At 37.6% G+C, this 17,536-nt stretch overlaps 1 protein-coding gene across 1 annotated transcript in view; it reads right to left on the bottom strand.

Annotated features, from left to right (window-relative positions):
• Nucleotides 1-17,536, bottom strand: part of RPAP2 (RNA polymerase II associated protein 2) — a 103,315-nt gene that overhangs the window by 18,726 nt on the left and 67,053 nt on the right. The window lies entirely within an intron of this gene.

The raw sequence follows: 17,536 nt of genomic DNA, 5'->3' as shown, positions 1-17,536 counted from the left end.
AGTCCCACACCAGACCACCCAGCCCAGGGCTCCAGTGCCAGGAAGATAAGTCCCCATAGCTTCTGGCTGTAATAACTTATGGGGGTTAGGATGGCAGAAGAAACTGGGGGGTTCTTAGGAGTCTCCTCTTAAAGGGCCCATAACAGACTTAGGACTTATGTAGACTCACTCCCTTTGGGCTTCAGCTTCAGGGCAGCAGCAGGAAGGGCACCAGTGGTATACAAGTGCCAGGGGACAGCTTCCTCCCAGACAGAACTTCAGAGGCCAGCCAGTGGCACTGTCTCCTTTCTGAGCCCTCCCCCATGCAAAGCCACAGAGTGGTGACACCATATTGGAGACTCTATCAACCAGGGTTGCATTGCCCTGCCAATTACCTAAAGCTGGGCCCTATCCAACTTATGGGTGCAGTTTTCTACTATAGGCTACGCTACTAAGACGGAGTGAGAACAGCTCTACCTAAAACATAGAAACAAACACGGGGAGGCTGATAAAATGAGGAGACAAAGCAGTATGGCCCAAATGAAAGAACAGAACAAAACTCCAGAAAAATAACTAAACAAAATGGAGAAAAGCATTTTATCAGATGTACAGTTCAAAACACTGGTTATTAGTGGAGTGGGTGAAACTGAGAATCAAATCAATGATTTGGAACATAAGGAAGAAAAAAAATTCACTCAGAACAGCAAAAAAAACGAATCCCAAAAAACAAGGATAGGCTAAGGAGCATCTGGGAGAAATTGAAGTAACATTCAAATCACAGGGTGCCAGAAGGAGAACAGAAAGAGCAAAAAAATTGAAAACTTATTTGAAAAAGTAATGAAAGAAAACTTCCCCAATTTGGTAAAGGAAACAGACATACACGTCCAAGAAGCAAAGACAGTCCCAAACAAGATGGACACAAGGAGGACCACACCAAGACATATCATAATGAACACACCAATGGTTAAAGATAAAGAGAGAATCTTAAAAATAGCAAGAGAGAAGCAAATATTTACCTACAAAGAAGTTCCCATAAGACTGTCAGCTGATTTCTCAAAAGAAACTGCAGGCTGGAAGGGACTGGTAAGAAGTACTCCAAGTGATGAAAAGCAAAGACCTACAACCTAGATTACTGTATCCAGCAAAGATATCATTTAGAATGGAAGGGCAGATAAAGTGCTTCCTATCACTATAGGAGTTCATCATCACCAAGCCATTATTATATGAAATGTTAAAGTTACTTATTTAAGAAAAAGAAGATAAAAACTATGAACATTAAAATGACAATGAATTCACAATAATCAACAGTTGAATCTAAAAAAAAATCTAAGCAAATAGGCAGAACAGAAACAGAATCATAGATATGGAGATCATTTAGAGGGTTATCAGTTGTGGGGGAAGAATGGGGGAAAAGGTGCAGGGATTAAGAAGTGCAAATTGGTAGGTACAGAGTAGACAGGTGGATATTATGACCAGTACAGGAAATGGAGAAGCCAAAGAACTTATATGCATGATCCATGGACATGAACTAGGAGGGGACTGCTGGAGGGAACAGAGGGTAGAGGGGAAAAGGGGAGGAAAACTGGGACAACTCTTATAGCACAATCAATAAAATATATTAAAAATCTGAAGTGGATAAATATGTACAGTTCTTATCATTTATTATACTTGTTAATTACACTGTTGGAAGAAAATGAATAGTAAAGGAAATGAGATCTTTACATAAATACCTATGTTACAAAGCAGAAGGTAATACAGTCCAAAAGAAAGGTCTCTTCTATAGGAATTTATACAAAGAACATAATATTTCAGCCGCTAGGGAGTTAAGAAAGGCTTCTAAGGAGATGGTAACATTTGAACATTTGACATTTGAAGACTAGGAGAGGCAGATATGAAAAAGAAAGGAATTTTAAGCAAAGTGCACAATGCTAACAAAGATGCTTGTAGGGGAAACAGTGGACACAATGTAAGGACACAAAAGTGAAATACTTTGGACAGGCAGCATGGGCCACTTTAGGACCTTGTCTTGAATTTCAAGCAAAATAATGTGATAGGAACTGGGCTACCACTAGGTTTCTGAACAAAGGCCAACCCTGATTAGAAAAGCTTCAGTGAGCTTGTTCTTATGGTTGGAGGAAAGATGGACTAGTTGAGGGCTGAAAGGAGCCTTGTTTTAAAAGGCTGTAACTGCAGCAGTGTGAGCAAGCAAGCAAAGCCTCATGTAGCATTGGAAAGCTTAGTAGCATTGGAAAGGTGAAAAAAAACTGGATACGAGAAGTTAAAAAGGCAGGACTCAGCAACTGAAGAGATAGGGAAGATAAGGGCAACAGAAGCACCAAAGACAAAACAGATTTCAATTCCGGATAATTGGGAACATGGAAATGTCACCAGAGAAGAAGAGACATTTGAAAGAGAAGATGAGCTCACTTTTCAATTTGTGACTTTGAATTGACTGACAGACATCCAAATGGAGATGCCCGGCAGGGGGGAAACAAAAAAGGCCTTCAAACCTAGGGGAGATGTTAGAGCTGAATATATTGTATAACTCTGTGGGGGAGGACACAAGATATATTTGACTGGGAAGACCAATTTTTTCTCTAAGAGAACTCCATCATTCTGTAACCAAGTATGTCTGTACTGATTTCTCGAACTAATTTCTTTCACCACCACTCTTCTGAATCTCTTGCATCCTTCTCTTAGATTCATTAAAACTACAACCGAGACCAATGCTATGGCCTGCTTTCTTCACACCTACAAAGAACGGGACAGAGAACTACTGAGGGTGGGGAGTGGGAGGAAAATGGAACTCTGAAGATTGGTACCACTACAAATCCACGATCTTAGGCCTCATCTGGGCACTTGGTGTCACCCGTTAATTTTCTCTGGCCCTTGGTTAGTTACTCGTCCAGACCCACTCACTGACTGCTCTGTTCCCACTACTGACACTCTCTACCCACCACCACCCCTTTCCTCTTAGAACATTACCTCATACCCTACCTACTCCCTTGAACGGTGAGGTCAGGCATTTTAAAATCTTTTCCTTTAACTTACATATTTACCTATAACTACATATTCATTTTTTTCTTCCTGTCTTGGAAAATGTAGTATTTCTCTCCTGTTCAAGTTATTCCATCTGCCTGTGACCAGGATTCCACTTCTTTGTGCCTTCTCTGGGACTCTGTCTCACTATGTATATCTATGGTGCTGAACGCCCCCCACCCCGCCCCCAACCACGCCAGCTTCACATTATTTCTTTACTGGCTCTCGCTCCATACCCTATCAACATGCTTAAGTCTCTCTTATCAAAAAAAAAATGTTACTGTTCAATCTCTCTCCTATCCTTATCAAGTTTCTAAAAAGAGAAATCTGTATTCGCTGACTCTACTTCCTCATCTTAATATCCCTTAATCTGGATATTAGGGCTCATATATTCCTTCAAATTACATAAATTTTTTCCCCAAATGTGTACTTTTTCCCCCTTGAGGAAAGAATACATATTTTTATTCCTATCTTCAATATATAACTATATATCTCAATGTATAGTCTTAGCTGCAGAGAACTTGTTAGTGACATTTAATTTCATAGTTTGGGGAATTTCAGAGCATATGTAAGTCTTAGTGTTTCTGGTAAGCAATGTTTTTCTGTGCACCGAAATCATAGGAATACTAATTACAACCTGGCAGTTGCTTTATTCTTTCAAAATATTTTTGCAGTGCAGCTGATTTGTCAGTCATGGCACTTACAAACCTCTATGTGATGAACAACATCATAATGTGGGGGCTGAAAAACTTAACAGAAAAAAAACCCCCAGTAAATAACAAAACTGTGAAATAGCACAGACCATCTGGTTACCGTAATGTGATTTCCCTTCCACAGAGGCTGCAGGTAATCACCAAGCAGTTTGTAGTAGTCTCCTGAGTACTTCTGTTCCACTGGAATATTGACATTGGTCTTGTGTGTTGTGACATGTCCTGTCTTTTAGGGCACAGTATACCTGAGCTGCACTAAAATAAGCAGCCAACCCTCAAACTCCTCATTCAAAGTGAAGAGTGGGACAACACACACACCAGCAGGGAGAACTGGGTAATACTAAGCCTCATTTAACCCGCTGGCCTTCATCATTTGTTCTAAACCTCTAAAAATATTTAAATACTGAGTAAAATGGAAGCATTTGAATTTTGCTTGTAAGAATCATATGGCTTTATTGTTAACTAGAACTACCAGAATGAGAAGAGCAAGAAAAGGTTTAAGTCTCTATAATACACAATTTAAATGGAAGTATTTAAAGACAACAGAGAAAAGACACACTAGGAGCTTGAATTTAATAAGTACTCAACGCATCTGAAAATAATCACTTTTTTCTCTTTATAACTTTCAAGTCTGCAAGATTAGTTAATATAATACAATCAGTAAAACTAGTTAAAAGAAGAGCTGGCCTCTAGAGTGAAATTTTCCATTAGGATCCATTAATATTTGATAAATGCTTCCAATTCAATGGGCAAATACCCACAAGTAAAACATTTAAAGAATTCTCCAGAACTGTATCTGTGGTGCATCAGATAAAAGATTTAGTGCTGTATCTACATACTTGGTGATGAACTGTTCATCAATCTACAGAATATAAAAGAGTAAGTCCATGGAAGACAAGAGAAAAGTAGTATTTGGAATAAAGTTTTTAAATCAAAGCAATGTTTTAGAAATTAATTGTTCACTAAATTTATGAGTTAAAAGATTATTTCACATTTACATCTAGCTTTGTTTTTTGTTAATTTTATTAAAGATTTTATCAAATATATTTGCAAAAATGCAATGCTACATTTGGTTAAAAGTGGCAATTCTTTTTAGTGCAGTCACATTCCTCAGACTATACCCACCCTGGAAAACACGAATCATTAAAGAGACACAGGGTCATTGTTCCTCCTTTCATTCATAACAGTAGACAACTAGTTTTGTTTTTCCCTGCATAATGAAAATTTTTAGAAAAGATTTTATTTGTTTTTTAGAGAGAGAGAAAGGGACGGGGGAGAAATATCGATTGTTTGGCTCTCGTAGGTGCCCCGATCGGGGACTGAACCCACAGCCTAGGCATGCGTCCCGAACGGGAACTGAACCAGCAACCTTTGGTTTGAGGACATCGCCCAACCAACTGAGCCACACCGGTCAGGGCCATCATACAATGAAATTTTATCAGTGCTACCAATTCTGTACTTAGGTTCATAACATCAACAAAAATTTATCTACATTTTCCTGTCAGTTCATTCATTTGATTTATTCTACAAGTATTAATCGGTACTTATGAAATGTCTGATTGAGTGCTCAGCACTAGGGAGGCAAAAGTAATCTAGACAACGTCTTTGGCTGCGTGAAGATCATGTTTTGGTAAGAAATCAGTTTCAAATTCACTTCACTTACTGTAGACATCTTTCCTGGTTTAGTACTGTTCACATGTTGCCCAAACACAATTTTTGGACAAAATGGGAAGTCTCTTATTCTCCCATAAAAATGTGTGTGTGTATTTTGTGAAGTACAAGTAGTGGTCCCTAACACTGATTTGTAGGTTATGAAAGATGAGAGGGCAGAGAAGGTAAAAACCATACATACCAAAAAACAGTTAGTCACCAGAATTAAACATAGTGGCTCTGTAAGTCCAATGCTGCCCTAAAGTCATCCTCCTAGGGCAGATCACTGACCTGTGGTGGGGGAGTTAAACAACCAGAGCAGGTAATGAAACAGTGATGCCAATATGGGTTTTCAGAAGGAGAAACATATAAAAATTAGCTCATTCACTTCTGAAATTAACAGGAGGCAAAAAGTCACAAAATAACACCCATTTTCTAGAAAGAAACAGTGGGAAAGGGGGTGGGTGATGGGGATTAGGAAAGAAAAAGGAAACCCAAATGTGCCTGTGACAAAGTTTCTTCGTGGGCCAGTCCGTCAGTCACCCTATGTCTTGTTAGCAACCCCAGCCCTACCTAACGTCGCCTTTCCTTCTGCTTCCTAGATGCTCAAGCTTCCAGTAGCCTGAGAAGTCTTCTGAAGATCTGCCACGTTAGATCTTTCTCCTTTCCTTTTCTGCCAACTCTATGAACACAAAGAGTGGTCAGCATTTGCTACATGTAGTATCTTTACAACTGTTTACTACAGGAGACCAGATGGTCTCTACTCCTGTCCTTCTATAGAAACTGCTTTCATAAAGGTCACCTACAACCACCTAACTACCAAAACCACAGCCTGGTTTCAGTCCTTGTTTGGTAGAGAGTAACTACTGCTTCTTAGAAAGGTAGTTGCCACCTTGCTTGAACTTCAGATTCCTTGATAGTGTTTTGGCTGCATACATACTTTCCTGAGGTACGCTGCACAGTGGAAAGTGCACACTTTTTTACCCTGGACAAAGTGCTTATCTTCCTAGAGTCTATTTCCTTCCTCTGCGAGTGGGACATGACCACTGACCTCACTGATGTGAGGGTCAAATGAAACAGCATATACAAAGAGTCTAACACAGTATTTGCACACAGTTGATGTTCAGAAAATGACCTTCCCTCTTTCTCTGTATCCTCAGGTATCCTTGGCAAGGGTGTGGATGACTGCATTTAACACCCTTTACCTAGGCCATCTCACCTATCACAATGCTGACCCCCAAATCTAGGCCTCTGATTTTCCTTACCATCCTTCAGCTCCAATTCCACATTTTCAACTATCTTCTAGGGAACCACCCAATTGGATAATGTCTTAATATTGTGAAATCATGTTTGGCTCTCCCCCACCCCACTGCTAACTGTGTAGATTCCAGAGCTGCAGTCTCTCTCAACAGGGTCTCTAAAATTTCACTTCCATCGCAATCGTTTTAATTCACCACCTCAGTGCTCTTGGTTAACTAGGCTGTTACTGGCAGAGGCTTTGAGAAAATTCATTTCATAAATTGTGTGGACACGAGCCAGAATGTAAGGGATTAATAATGAAAAGCACTACAATCACGGACAATGGACTAAGCTCTTCAAGAAGTTTGGTTAAGTGAATGGGTGGTAGTTTGAGAGTCAGTGAGGTTAAGAATAAAGGATGGGGGTTTTGCTGCTGTTTGATTTTGTTTTTACTTTAAAGATGAATAAGCACTTGTAGGCATTAGAAAAGGAGTCAACAAAGAGCAAGAAATGACCGCTTCCTAATTAATTCCATTTATTCATTCTCTACCAGATATTTATTATAAATCTATGATATTCTAGGCACAATGCTAAGTGGTGAGTATAAAATGTTGAATAAAATCAGATATAGAACCAACCCATAAAATCTTCAAGTTCAATAAGGGAGATAGATATTAATCAAGTAATCATATGAAGAAATATAAAACTGAAAACAGGACAAGTTCTAGAAAAGGTAAGTGTCTGGTGTTATGAAGTTCTATTTATAAGGATATTTAATCTAGTCAGGGAAGTCGGAAAAGTTTCTTGGGGAAGAACCACTTCCTCAAGTTCTGAAAGATGAAGGTCTATTAACCAAAGAAAATGAGGAGGGAAGAGCATTCAGGCCAGAAGAAATAACCTGTGTGTTATGGTCAGGAAGAATGATGAGCAGGGGTGCAAGAAGGTGAGAGTGGCAGGAACGGGAGAACAAGACAGGGTGATGTGAGATGAGGAGGCCGGAGAACTGGCTGCACCGCGCAGGGCCATCTACACAGGCCATCATGGAGCTGTTTCTTAAACAGCCACGAAGCCTTTGAAGGAACTGGTAGGAGGCGGAAGACAGGATCAGATCTGACTTTGCAAAAGACTGATCTTCCTAGAGCACAGTCTTCATGATGGTACTTTGTGTTCAAAACTTAGATGACTTTCATTGTCCACTGAAGTAAGTTTACTTACCATTAGAGAATCATTCTCTACAACAAATCCAACTTCCCAATCATTTTTTAAGTTATCTTGTACTTTTAACTACAGCTTTTTCTTTTTTCATACCATAATTACTAGAATTGTCCCATCCTTTCACTTCTATTTTTTAAAACCCCTTCTCTCTTTTGGGCCCATCACAAATCCTACTTCTGTGCAACCTTTTCTCGATATTCTTAGTAGAGATCTTTGCTTTTTTGAACCCCCACAACAGCTTGTACTTTTTTTGGCATTTAATACATTCAACTTTCTATTGTAGTGACATGTGTACATGGATCTCTTTCTTTTCTCAAGCTCCAGCAGGCGGTGAAGTGTTTGAGGGCAGGGGCTTTGTTTAACTTTTGTATCCCCCCCAGGGCCTAAGACACAGTCTTACCCACAGCAGTTGCTCAATAAATATTTGTGGGTGTATTTTGAGTCAGATTTCTAAGTATTTGAAAACCTGGCCATTATTGTGTAGAACCAGCTTCTACACTGATTTCTAGTTATGACGCTACAGTAAAGTAGGAGTCTCAGCTTTTCTGGTATATGTGGGCGCTACTTACGATGGTTTTCATGGTATGATATTAAAGACAAAAAAAATCCAAACAAACTCTTCAGAAAAAAAAAATCAGGGCTGCAAGTAAGGTACTTATTAATCGGTTAATTAACAATTAGGCAGTACTATCCCATAGAAGAAACTCAAGTTACTCTTCCATACTTAGTTCAAAGAAGATGTACTAATGAATATTTGGGATCTTCTCATCAATGAGAAAAAAATGGAAGAAGCAACAAAGGGAAAATGTTATTCTAGAACTACTTTTAAAATTTCCTTAAACGTGATCTGAACATAATATCAGAAACTCTCACATAAGTAACAACTTTTTAGATATTCCTATCCATCGACAAGACTTATTCCCAGAATAAAATGTAAAAAATAATGTGGGAGGGAGAAAAAAAGGCTCATAATTCTGGTGAGAATTCTGCAAGCAAAATATTTTAAAGTATATTTTTACATTAAATAAAGGGACTTATATACTTCGTTTTGCTCTTTACCACCTTTAGTTAACACTAGGGTACTAAACCACACCACTGTTTCCTTCTGCATCCAGGGAAGATTCCTCATCTTCGATGTGTAAAGCAATAAAATGTCAGCTAAGTGTGCGGCAGAAAGAGAGTAAAGGAGTCTCTGGGGTGTTCCTCCCATCTACCTGCGATTCTCTGTGATCCTCTGTGATCCTTCCACAGAACCAATGACTAGCCATATCATTCTGTGCGTGTCTCCGTTAAGCCTAATGACTAAGACATCTGACAAAGTAGTGAGACTTGGGCAGTGTCACCACGGCTCTCTCGACATAATTAAATTGCTTCCTATGCAAAACATACTCATCTTCATTGTCTCTTTCAATAGTCCCAAATTTGAAAACCAGGAGGCATGTGAGGATATTACTGTTAAGAAATTCTAAGAAGAATAAAGAAAGCAGATAAGAACATACCACGAAGGAATATGTCATGGGCTTTCTATTTCAGAGCTACTACCTAGAAATTTGAGATCAAAACTTTGATTATAAAAGACTATGACAGCCAAGTAAAATAAAGAGCTTTTCTTATAACAGATGGCTTATACCCTGATAATATTTGCATTTAATACTTTAGGATTACCTATTAATAAGGAAGCAGGGATGCTTTCCATTGATATTTCTAATTCAAAAGAAACGAGTTCTTTGTAATTCACTTTGTAGTGATATATTACACACAGGTTTGTTTAGAGGGCTGGGCTGTAGTGACCTTAAAACTTTATATCTAAATCCTGTTTGTGACAGATCCACAGAAGAGCTTTGTAGATGAGTGCTGGAAAGCTTTTTGTCATAACTGTTGCTATGTAACAATTCTCTCAGAATAGTGGCCAATTTTTTTTCAATGCTTTAAGGCTGAAAAAATACTCATACTCTTACAATGCAGAACCCTGAGTCTGGGCAGCATAATGCCCTTTAGCCTCATGCTTCCAAGCCTCCCCTGCCCTGTCCCTTCACTGAGCTCAGTCAGGATGTGAAGATGTCACAGGTAGATATGGAGACCAACTCCTTAAGTCAAGGCTGTGACTTGCAAGAGCAAGTACTACCTGCTATTGTACTTAGTGTCATCATTGCCACTGCCGCTGCTTGGGATGTACTTTTTTTTTTTTTTTTTGGCTGAGAAGCCTTGCTAACTTTAATATTTATTGTGGCCAGAGGCCGAGGACTCTCAGCCACTTATGGATGGATAAACAAACAAATAAACAAACAAAACCCAACACTATAAAATTGTCAAAAATATGGGGATTTCTGAGAGAAAAATTTTTAAAAGATTTTACTAACATATTTTTAGAGAGAGGGGTGGGAGGGAGAAAGAAAGGGAGAGAAATTTGTTGCCTCCTGTACACCCCTCACCTGGGACCGAACCTGCACATGCGCCCTAACCAAGAATTGAACCAGCCACTTTTAACTTTGCAGGACAAGGCCACCAACTGAGCCACACCAATCAGGGCACTGAGGAACAAATTTTAAACAATTACTATTTTTTCTCTAGAAAATATCTGGATTCCCACATAGTCCTGCTGGCTGAGGGTGAAGTTACTTCAATTAAAAAAATATTGTATTTTTTAAAACATAAACTCTCAGCAATGAGTATAGGGAGGTTGAAAATAATTTCAGTGCTGTTTAATCCTCAGTAAATACATAAACTTCATATTGACAAGGTGCTGTGATAGTGAACACCGTAAGATAAATCCAAGATTTACATAAGCAAGAAAAACAAAAGGAATGTTATGGATGTGGAAGAATCCAAAATAAACACCACCAGTTGCGGTTCAGACATTTAATTTATATGGTCTCATATTCAACACGATTATCTTTTTTTTTAGTGTGTGGGGGTTGCCCACAGGTACTCATTTGGCATATGTAGTAGAAATTCCTAGAACATAAGAATTTGATATTACAAGTCCATGAAAGTCTAAAATTAACTAGAACAGGCATATTTAAGTTTTAAAAAGTTGCAAATATAAGCCTCTAAAATGACTATTGGGCAGGAGGCAAAAGAGATGACCTTTAAAGATCAATCTGTGGAGCCCTATACACTGTCAGTGGAAATAACTGTAGCCACTGTAGAAAACAGTGTAGCACTTCCTCCAAAGGTTAAACATAGTTGCCATATGACCCAGTAATTCTGCTCCTAGGTACATACCCCAGAGAACTGAAAACCTATGTTCATACAAGAACTTACACATAAATATTCATAATAGCCAAAGTAGAAAAACTGAGCAATCAATAAATCAAATGCTGTATTACCCATAAAATGGAATATTACTCAGTCATAAAAAGGAATAAAGTATGGTTGCATGCAACAATACAAATGAACCTTGCAAATATGTCAAGTGAAGGAAGCCAAACACAAAACACCACACATTATATGATTCCATCTATATGAGCTGTTCAGAAGAGGTAAATCCACGAACACAGATTAGTGATTGTCGGGGGATTCAGGAAGGGGAAATCAAGGATACACTAACAGATCTAGGTTTTGTTTTGGAGTGACAGAAATGTTTTGAAATTAGATTAGGGTCATAGTTGTTTAATACAGAGAATATACTAAAAACTAGTAAATTGTACACTTTAAAATGTTTACTTTTATATGAATTATATCTCAATAAAAATTCACTTCAGTACAACAATTCCATAATTATAAGAAAACATTTTTTTCCCAATGATCTATTATTGTCTGAAATACTCAGAACAAAATTGGGAATGTTAAGAGAGGCTTTGGAATGCTTCTGAGAACGAATAAATTTCTAAGGAACCATTTCTTCATTTTTCATTGTACGCTCACACATTTCTTTAAGGGAATTAGTGATGGGTGGGCTATAAAAAACAATAAGCTGAGGCAAAAAGCCTTAGTCACATCTTTCCATTCATGCCTGGTACCCAAGGGAAGTGACTCTCCTGAGCGTCTCTCTCTATGATGGTTACCTAAAGTGGCTGCACATGTCCAGTAAAGGCTTTTGTTGAGTGATCATGCTTAAGTTGAGCTTGTTTAAATACCATTTCCCGGGACTTACATGCTACTCCCTGAACGATGGGAATACTCAGAGCTTTTAGGGGGAATAAACTATTGCATGGTCTTTGCCTAGGAAGTGGGCCACAGTTCACTGCAAACAGACAGTTCAGATAAACAAAATGAAAGTGGACATTTTTGGAGATGATCTTAAAAGCTTTCCATTTAAAAACATCAAGGGCATAAAACTAGGAATAGTATGTATCCACATTAGACTATCACAAGTCACTCTCTATCCACTATTCTTTCTAATACAAAATATTCATCTCTTTTATTAGATAACCAAATCATTTCCATGGAACACAACACACACCGCTCTCCCTGGCTACCCACTAAGAGACATTTGACTGCTGTCTACATTAACTGTAGGAATCATCATAATACAATGTAGTGGCCTATTTACAACGGTTCCATGTTAAATGTGGGTGGAACAGTTGCATTTTAAATGTAAGAAGTCTTCGAAGAAACAGATTCCTATTTCTGATATGTGGGCTGCACATAAAGAAAGACAGGCTCTGTCAGCTTGCTTCTTGGGTTGCCAGCTTTGGTCTAGATCAGGGGTGTCAAACTCATTTTCACTGGGGGCCACATCAGCCTCGCAGTTGCCTTCAAAGGGCCGAATGTAGAGCTTCTTGCCCCTAGTTAAGGAGCAGTTACATTTATACAGTCCTAAAATTACAGTTGGCCCTTTGAAGGTAACCACAAGCTGATGTGGGCTCCGGTGAAAATGAGTTTGACACCCCTGCTCTAGACTGTTCCCTAGAATTCTCAGCTTTAGCTCAGCATCCCCACAGTCTCCTTTTGTGCTATAGGCTCAAGTACAACAACAAAGTTCAAAGAAGACTAAAACCATTAAGACCAAAGGGGAGAGTAGGAAGAAAAGAGACTGAGCTGAGGAAGGTGTCCTATGGCTATATTTAAAATCTTCTCAAAATACTAGTCAAAAATCTTTTGAAAAAAACTATTTTGAATACAGTGACCATGATGACAACTGATTCTTCAATTTCTGTTTTCCTATATTAAGGGTAAGATGAAAATTATGAGGAATATAAAACCAAATATATGATATAATATGAAGAGGCATCATAAAATTCACTTTAGTGTAACTAATTATTATACTTTCTAATTTGGTACATGAACATCAAAATATATAGAGACATTAACTAGCTTTACTCAATAGAGTATATAGGTACTAAAGTATTTATAACAGACTATACTTACATACATTTTCATGGAAATCATGTGTCAAGACTGTGAAAAGAGACTAATATCTCACTAGAGCATATTTATGTGGGAAAATCAGATTCAGCTTTGTATTATTTCAACATACAGCACATAAGAAATAAAGTCTGATAAAGTTCAATTAAGATCCAAAATTGCTATAATCACATGCTTGAGCAATAATACCAATTACCAGGTTAGTTTACTGCATTTGTAATCAATTATTTTTTTAAAACTGGGTCAATTATCACTATTATAGATATTCTAGAATTCTATGGGTAAGTTCTTAAGAGTTTTGTTAATTATAACATTAAATAAAAATTAGAAAACTAAAGAGACATTAACTCCTTCACTATTAAGTAAATGTATACTACTTAAGCTCTGCTTTTAAAAGGTTTTTCCCCAGTATGGAGACACTTCAAAAAATTAAAAATAGATCTGCCTTTTGACCCAGTGATCCCACTTTTGGGAATACCTCCACAGGAATTCAACACATTAATTCAAAAGAACATAAGCACCCCTATGGTCATTGCAAGGTTATTTACAATCACCAAATATAGAAGCAGGCCAAATGTCCCTCAATAAAACAACTATGGGATATTTATACAATGGAATTCAACTCAGCTACAAGAGAGAAAATTTTACACTTTGCAACAGTGGAATGGACCTGGAGAACATTATGCTAAGTGCAATAAGCCAGCCAGAGAAAGACAAATACCATATGATTTCATTCATACGTGGAAGAATCTAATGAATAGATTGAACTAACAAGGAAAATGGGGACAGACTCATAGATGGAGAGCAGGATGACAGCTAGTGGTGGGAGGGAGGTTATGGGTGGAGGGATTGAACAAAAAGGAAAAAGATTCATGGACATGGACAACAGTGTGGTGATTGCTGAGGGTGGGAGGTATAAGGAGACTAAAGGGTAATGTAAAAAAATACAATAAAAATTTAAAAATTTTTAAAAAAGGTCTTTCCCTATGCTGTGGGTAACTATTTAAGATCTGAATACATAATATAAATATCAAAAAATGTTGCAGCCCCTCTGGCCAGTCAAGTCCTATGAAAGTAGTGAGAAATCTAAATAAAGTAGGAATGGATCATGATGTCTTCTCACATACAGATGCATTTCATTGACTGTGCGAAGCTCAAATGTAGCAATTTGATTTGATCAATTTCCTTCTTAGATTTTATGGGTATAACATTCTTATCAGTATATACTGATAAATTACACACTGTAGTTCCAATTTTTTAATATTAACATATCTGTGAAAGTACAAGCGAAGTTACCAGGAGAAGATGATTTGCTACAGAAATGCCTTACTTTTAAGAACACAGATGTGAAAATTCAAGACCCAGCTTTCATTCTATTGAACTATCATGTTTTGCTCAAAACATTGACTTTTTTACTCTAACAAGAGTTAGATGTGAGACAGTATAGCAACATACTAATAAAACTACGGAAGTATACACAATGTGGGGCAAAAGTAGGTTTATGGTTGTTTCTATGGAAAATAATACAATAATCAATAATACAAGAATAAACTGCGTTTTGCATACTCAACTGTAAACCTACTTTTGCCTTACCCTGTATGTACCCTTTTCTAAGTTGTCATGAAGAATTTTGAAAACAGCCTTCATGCATTAAACAAACACTAATATACAAATACTTTGCAATATTCATATACAAAGAAAAGTAGCACTGTTATAATAATATGGAACATATTATCTTATTATACTAATTTCAATGACTACGACCACCATTCAGAATCTTTTTCCTGGCTATAAAATCTTTTAAGAAGTTCATTTTTTTAACATAAATTCCACAAATGTCTACAAATAATGACTAAAAAAATTCCTTTAAAAATCTGAGAGTAGATGTGAAGGTTTTCTGAATCATAAGTATTTTAAAAGAAGAAGCCCCATGTATGCCTATGTTCAATCCTAGTGGCATTGATAAAAGGCTGAAAGGTTGTGTTACCACTCCCAATATATGAGTGTGTTACCTCCTTTCTCTATATATGCATGTCTCTTTGGGTATCTAAATTCTCCATATTGGCCCTGGCCGGGTAGCTCAGTTGGTTAGAGCATCACCCTGATACACAAAGGTTGAGTGTTCAATCCCCAGTGAGGACACATACAAGAAGCAACCAATGAATGCATAAATAAGTGGAACAATAAATCATTGTTTTCTCTCTCTCTATGCATCCTCCTCTTCTTTCTCTCTAAGATCAATGAATAAAAATTAAAAGAAAAAAATCTCCATATTTTCACTGTGTTTAAAGTTCTTTATGCAATGCTAGCTCTCATGCCTAAATTTTCTTTCCCTAATGACAAAGGGCCTTCTTAAGTGAACTGTACAGGGTGAACTGTAAGTGGGAAGAAAGAGGTACAAATATAAAGAGGTACAAATATCTACTTTACAGATATCAATGGGATTAATTTTAACATGAAGGACATGTATTTTAATTTTATCTTCATTTCATATAGTGATATTTATTCTAAAAGGATAAAAAAAGGATGAGGCTGAGATTGAAAGGGGTTTCACTTGAGCCACAGATTCCCGTGGTGGGGGTGGTGGCAGGGGTAGCAATATGAAAAACCAAAGGGGACTTTCTGAGAAAAGAGGAAATAAAAAATAAAATAATATGGGGGCAGGACACAGTAGTCTTAGGAGCTAATGACCAAAGAATGAAGAGATTCAGCTAATGAAGATACAGAATGCAAATGAAGAATGGAAATGATTAGTGACAACTTATAAGAAGGGCCAATGGCAAAAGTTAGAATTGTAAGAAAATAAGAGTTGAAAAACAAAAACCAAGAAAGTGCCATCTGACCTGATGTCTATAGTGACTAAAGATTTTTTTTAAAGATTTTATTTATTTATTTCTAGAGAGGAAAAGGGAGGGAGAAAGAGAGGGAGAGAAACATCAATGTGTGATTGCCTTTCGCTTGACAACCTAGCCAAGTGCCCTGACTGGGAATCAATCAAACTGGCAACCCTTTGGTTCAGAGGCCGGTGCTCAATCCACTGAGCAACACCAGCCAGGGCTGAAGATTTTTTTTTTTAAGCCAAAGGTGGGTTGGGGTGAGAGGAAGCAAAAAGGGTCTAACTGGAAAGAATTTTAGTTGTCTAGGTATCAAAAGGACCAAGGACTAGGAGAAGACGGGTAGATCTAGCTGTAGGGGTTAGTGAGTAATGAAAGGATTCGAGGCAAATGACAAAAGGAAAGTCAGTGTTTACTGCTAAAACCTCAAGACCGATTGCACAATGTGAAACATGCAAGACATGTAAGATGTGTGCAGCTCCTTTCTGGAATTGAATGAAGGTACCATTTTTATGGGTCACTGACCTTTGAAATAAGAGGTTCCCTACACTATATTCGAAGTTAGGAAAGTCGAATAGTGCATAAAAGGACTAGGAAAGCTTTCAGTATTTTTTGCCACAGGGATGCCTCTGCTAAAATCAAACACTAGAGGTTTATTTTTGTATGGAAAAACCATATGAAATTTTATGGCAGCCTTTATTATTTCATTTTACACACTTTATTTGATCCTTGCTATACATTCTGGAGATGTGGAAAGAATTTGATACAAAAAAACAAGGAGGACCTAATGTGTTCTAAGTAAGCAGCTGCTCATTAAGATAATACTTCCAGTTACTGGCTTAGAAAGCAAGATTCTGAGATTACTGCTGGACTTTGGCTTCTGACTTGTCAACCAAAAGAGTTACTTCCTCTTTAGTATAATGAATTGCAGAAGTACAGTTAAACAGTTATCTGTGAGGGTTTATTAAAAGGCATAGGATATGGTGGGTGAGCAGAGAGACTGATTTTTTTTTTGCCATGACCAAAATATTTACGAATTTCATAAAGTGGAAAGAACTTTCTAAAAAATTAGTAAGATCTGTTTCACAAATAACTAATTCAACTGGAACACTGAATAGCAGAAATGATAAAAGATTTGTTCTTTTGGTTGATAAAAAATTTATATCAGGGCATTCCAGTAAAGTTATTTTCTGTGTTCTGATTTAATGAATCATGTGAGTGGTATCTGGCTGGGTGACACGAACGCCGGCTCAGTGAAGCCTACTCTAATGTGCCCCAGCACAGCCTTCCGTGGGACAGGAAAGCCAGAACAACATGTCAGACTAAAGTAATATCAAAGAAAGGGAAGGCCGGGCTGGAGATGCTGTGAGGCTGACTCATGACACTTCTTGACCTGTGAGTGTCCTGTATGTATTCCATGCCCTATGGGCTTCAATAACCTAACAAGCACCAAGTAGCAACGATAATGCAATAATGAACAGTACTCAAAAAATCAAGCTGAAAAACACTACACTTAACTCAATGGTTTTAACCCTACTGAAAGACGTCCTTAGAAACCAC

This window comes from Sturnira hondurensis, unplaced genomic scaffold (assembly GCF_014824575.4).
Source record: "Sturnira hondurensis isolate 20B ecotype Veracruz unplaced genomic scaffold, ASM1482457v3 Scaffold0004322, whole genome shotgun sequence".
In the NCBI taxonomy this organism is placed as follows: domain Eukaryota; kingdom Metazoa; phylum Chordata; class Mammalia; order Chiroptera; family Phyllostomidae; genus Sturnira; species Sturnira hondurensis.
Note: the sequence above shows the minus strand (reverse complement) of the source record. Positions and strands in the feature narration are given on the sequence as shown.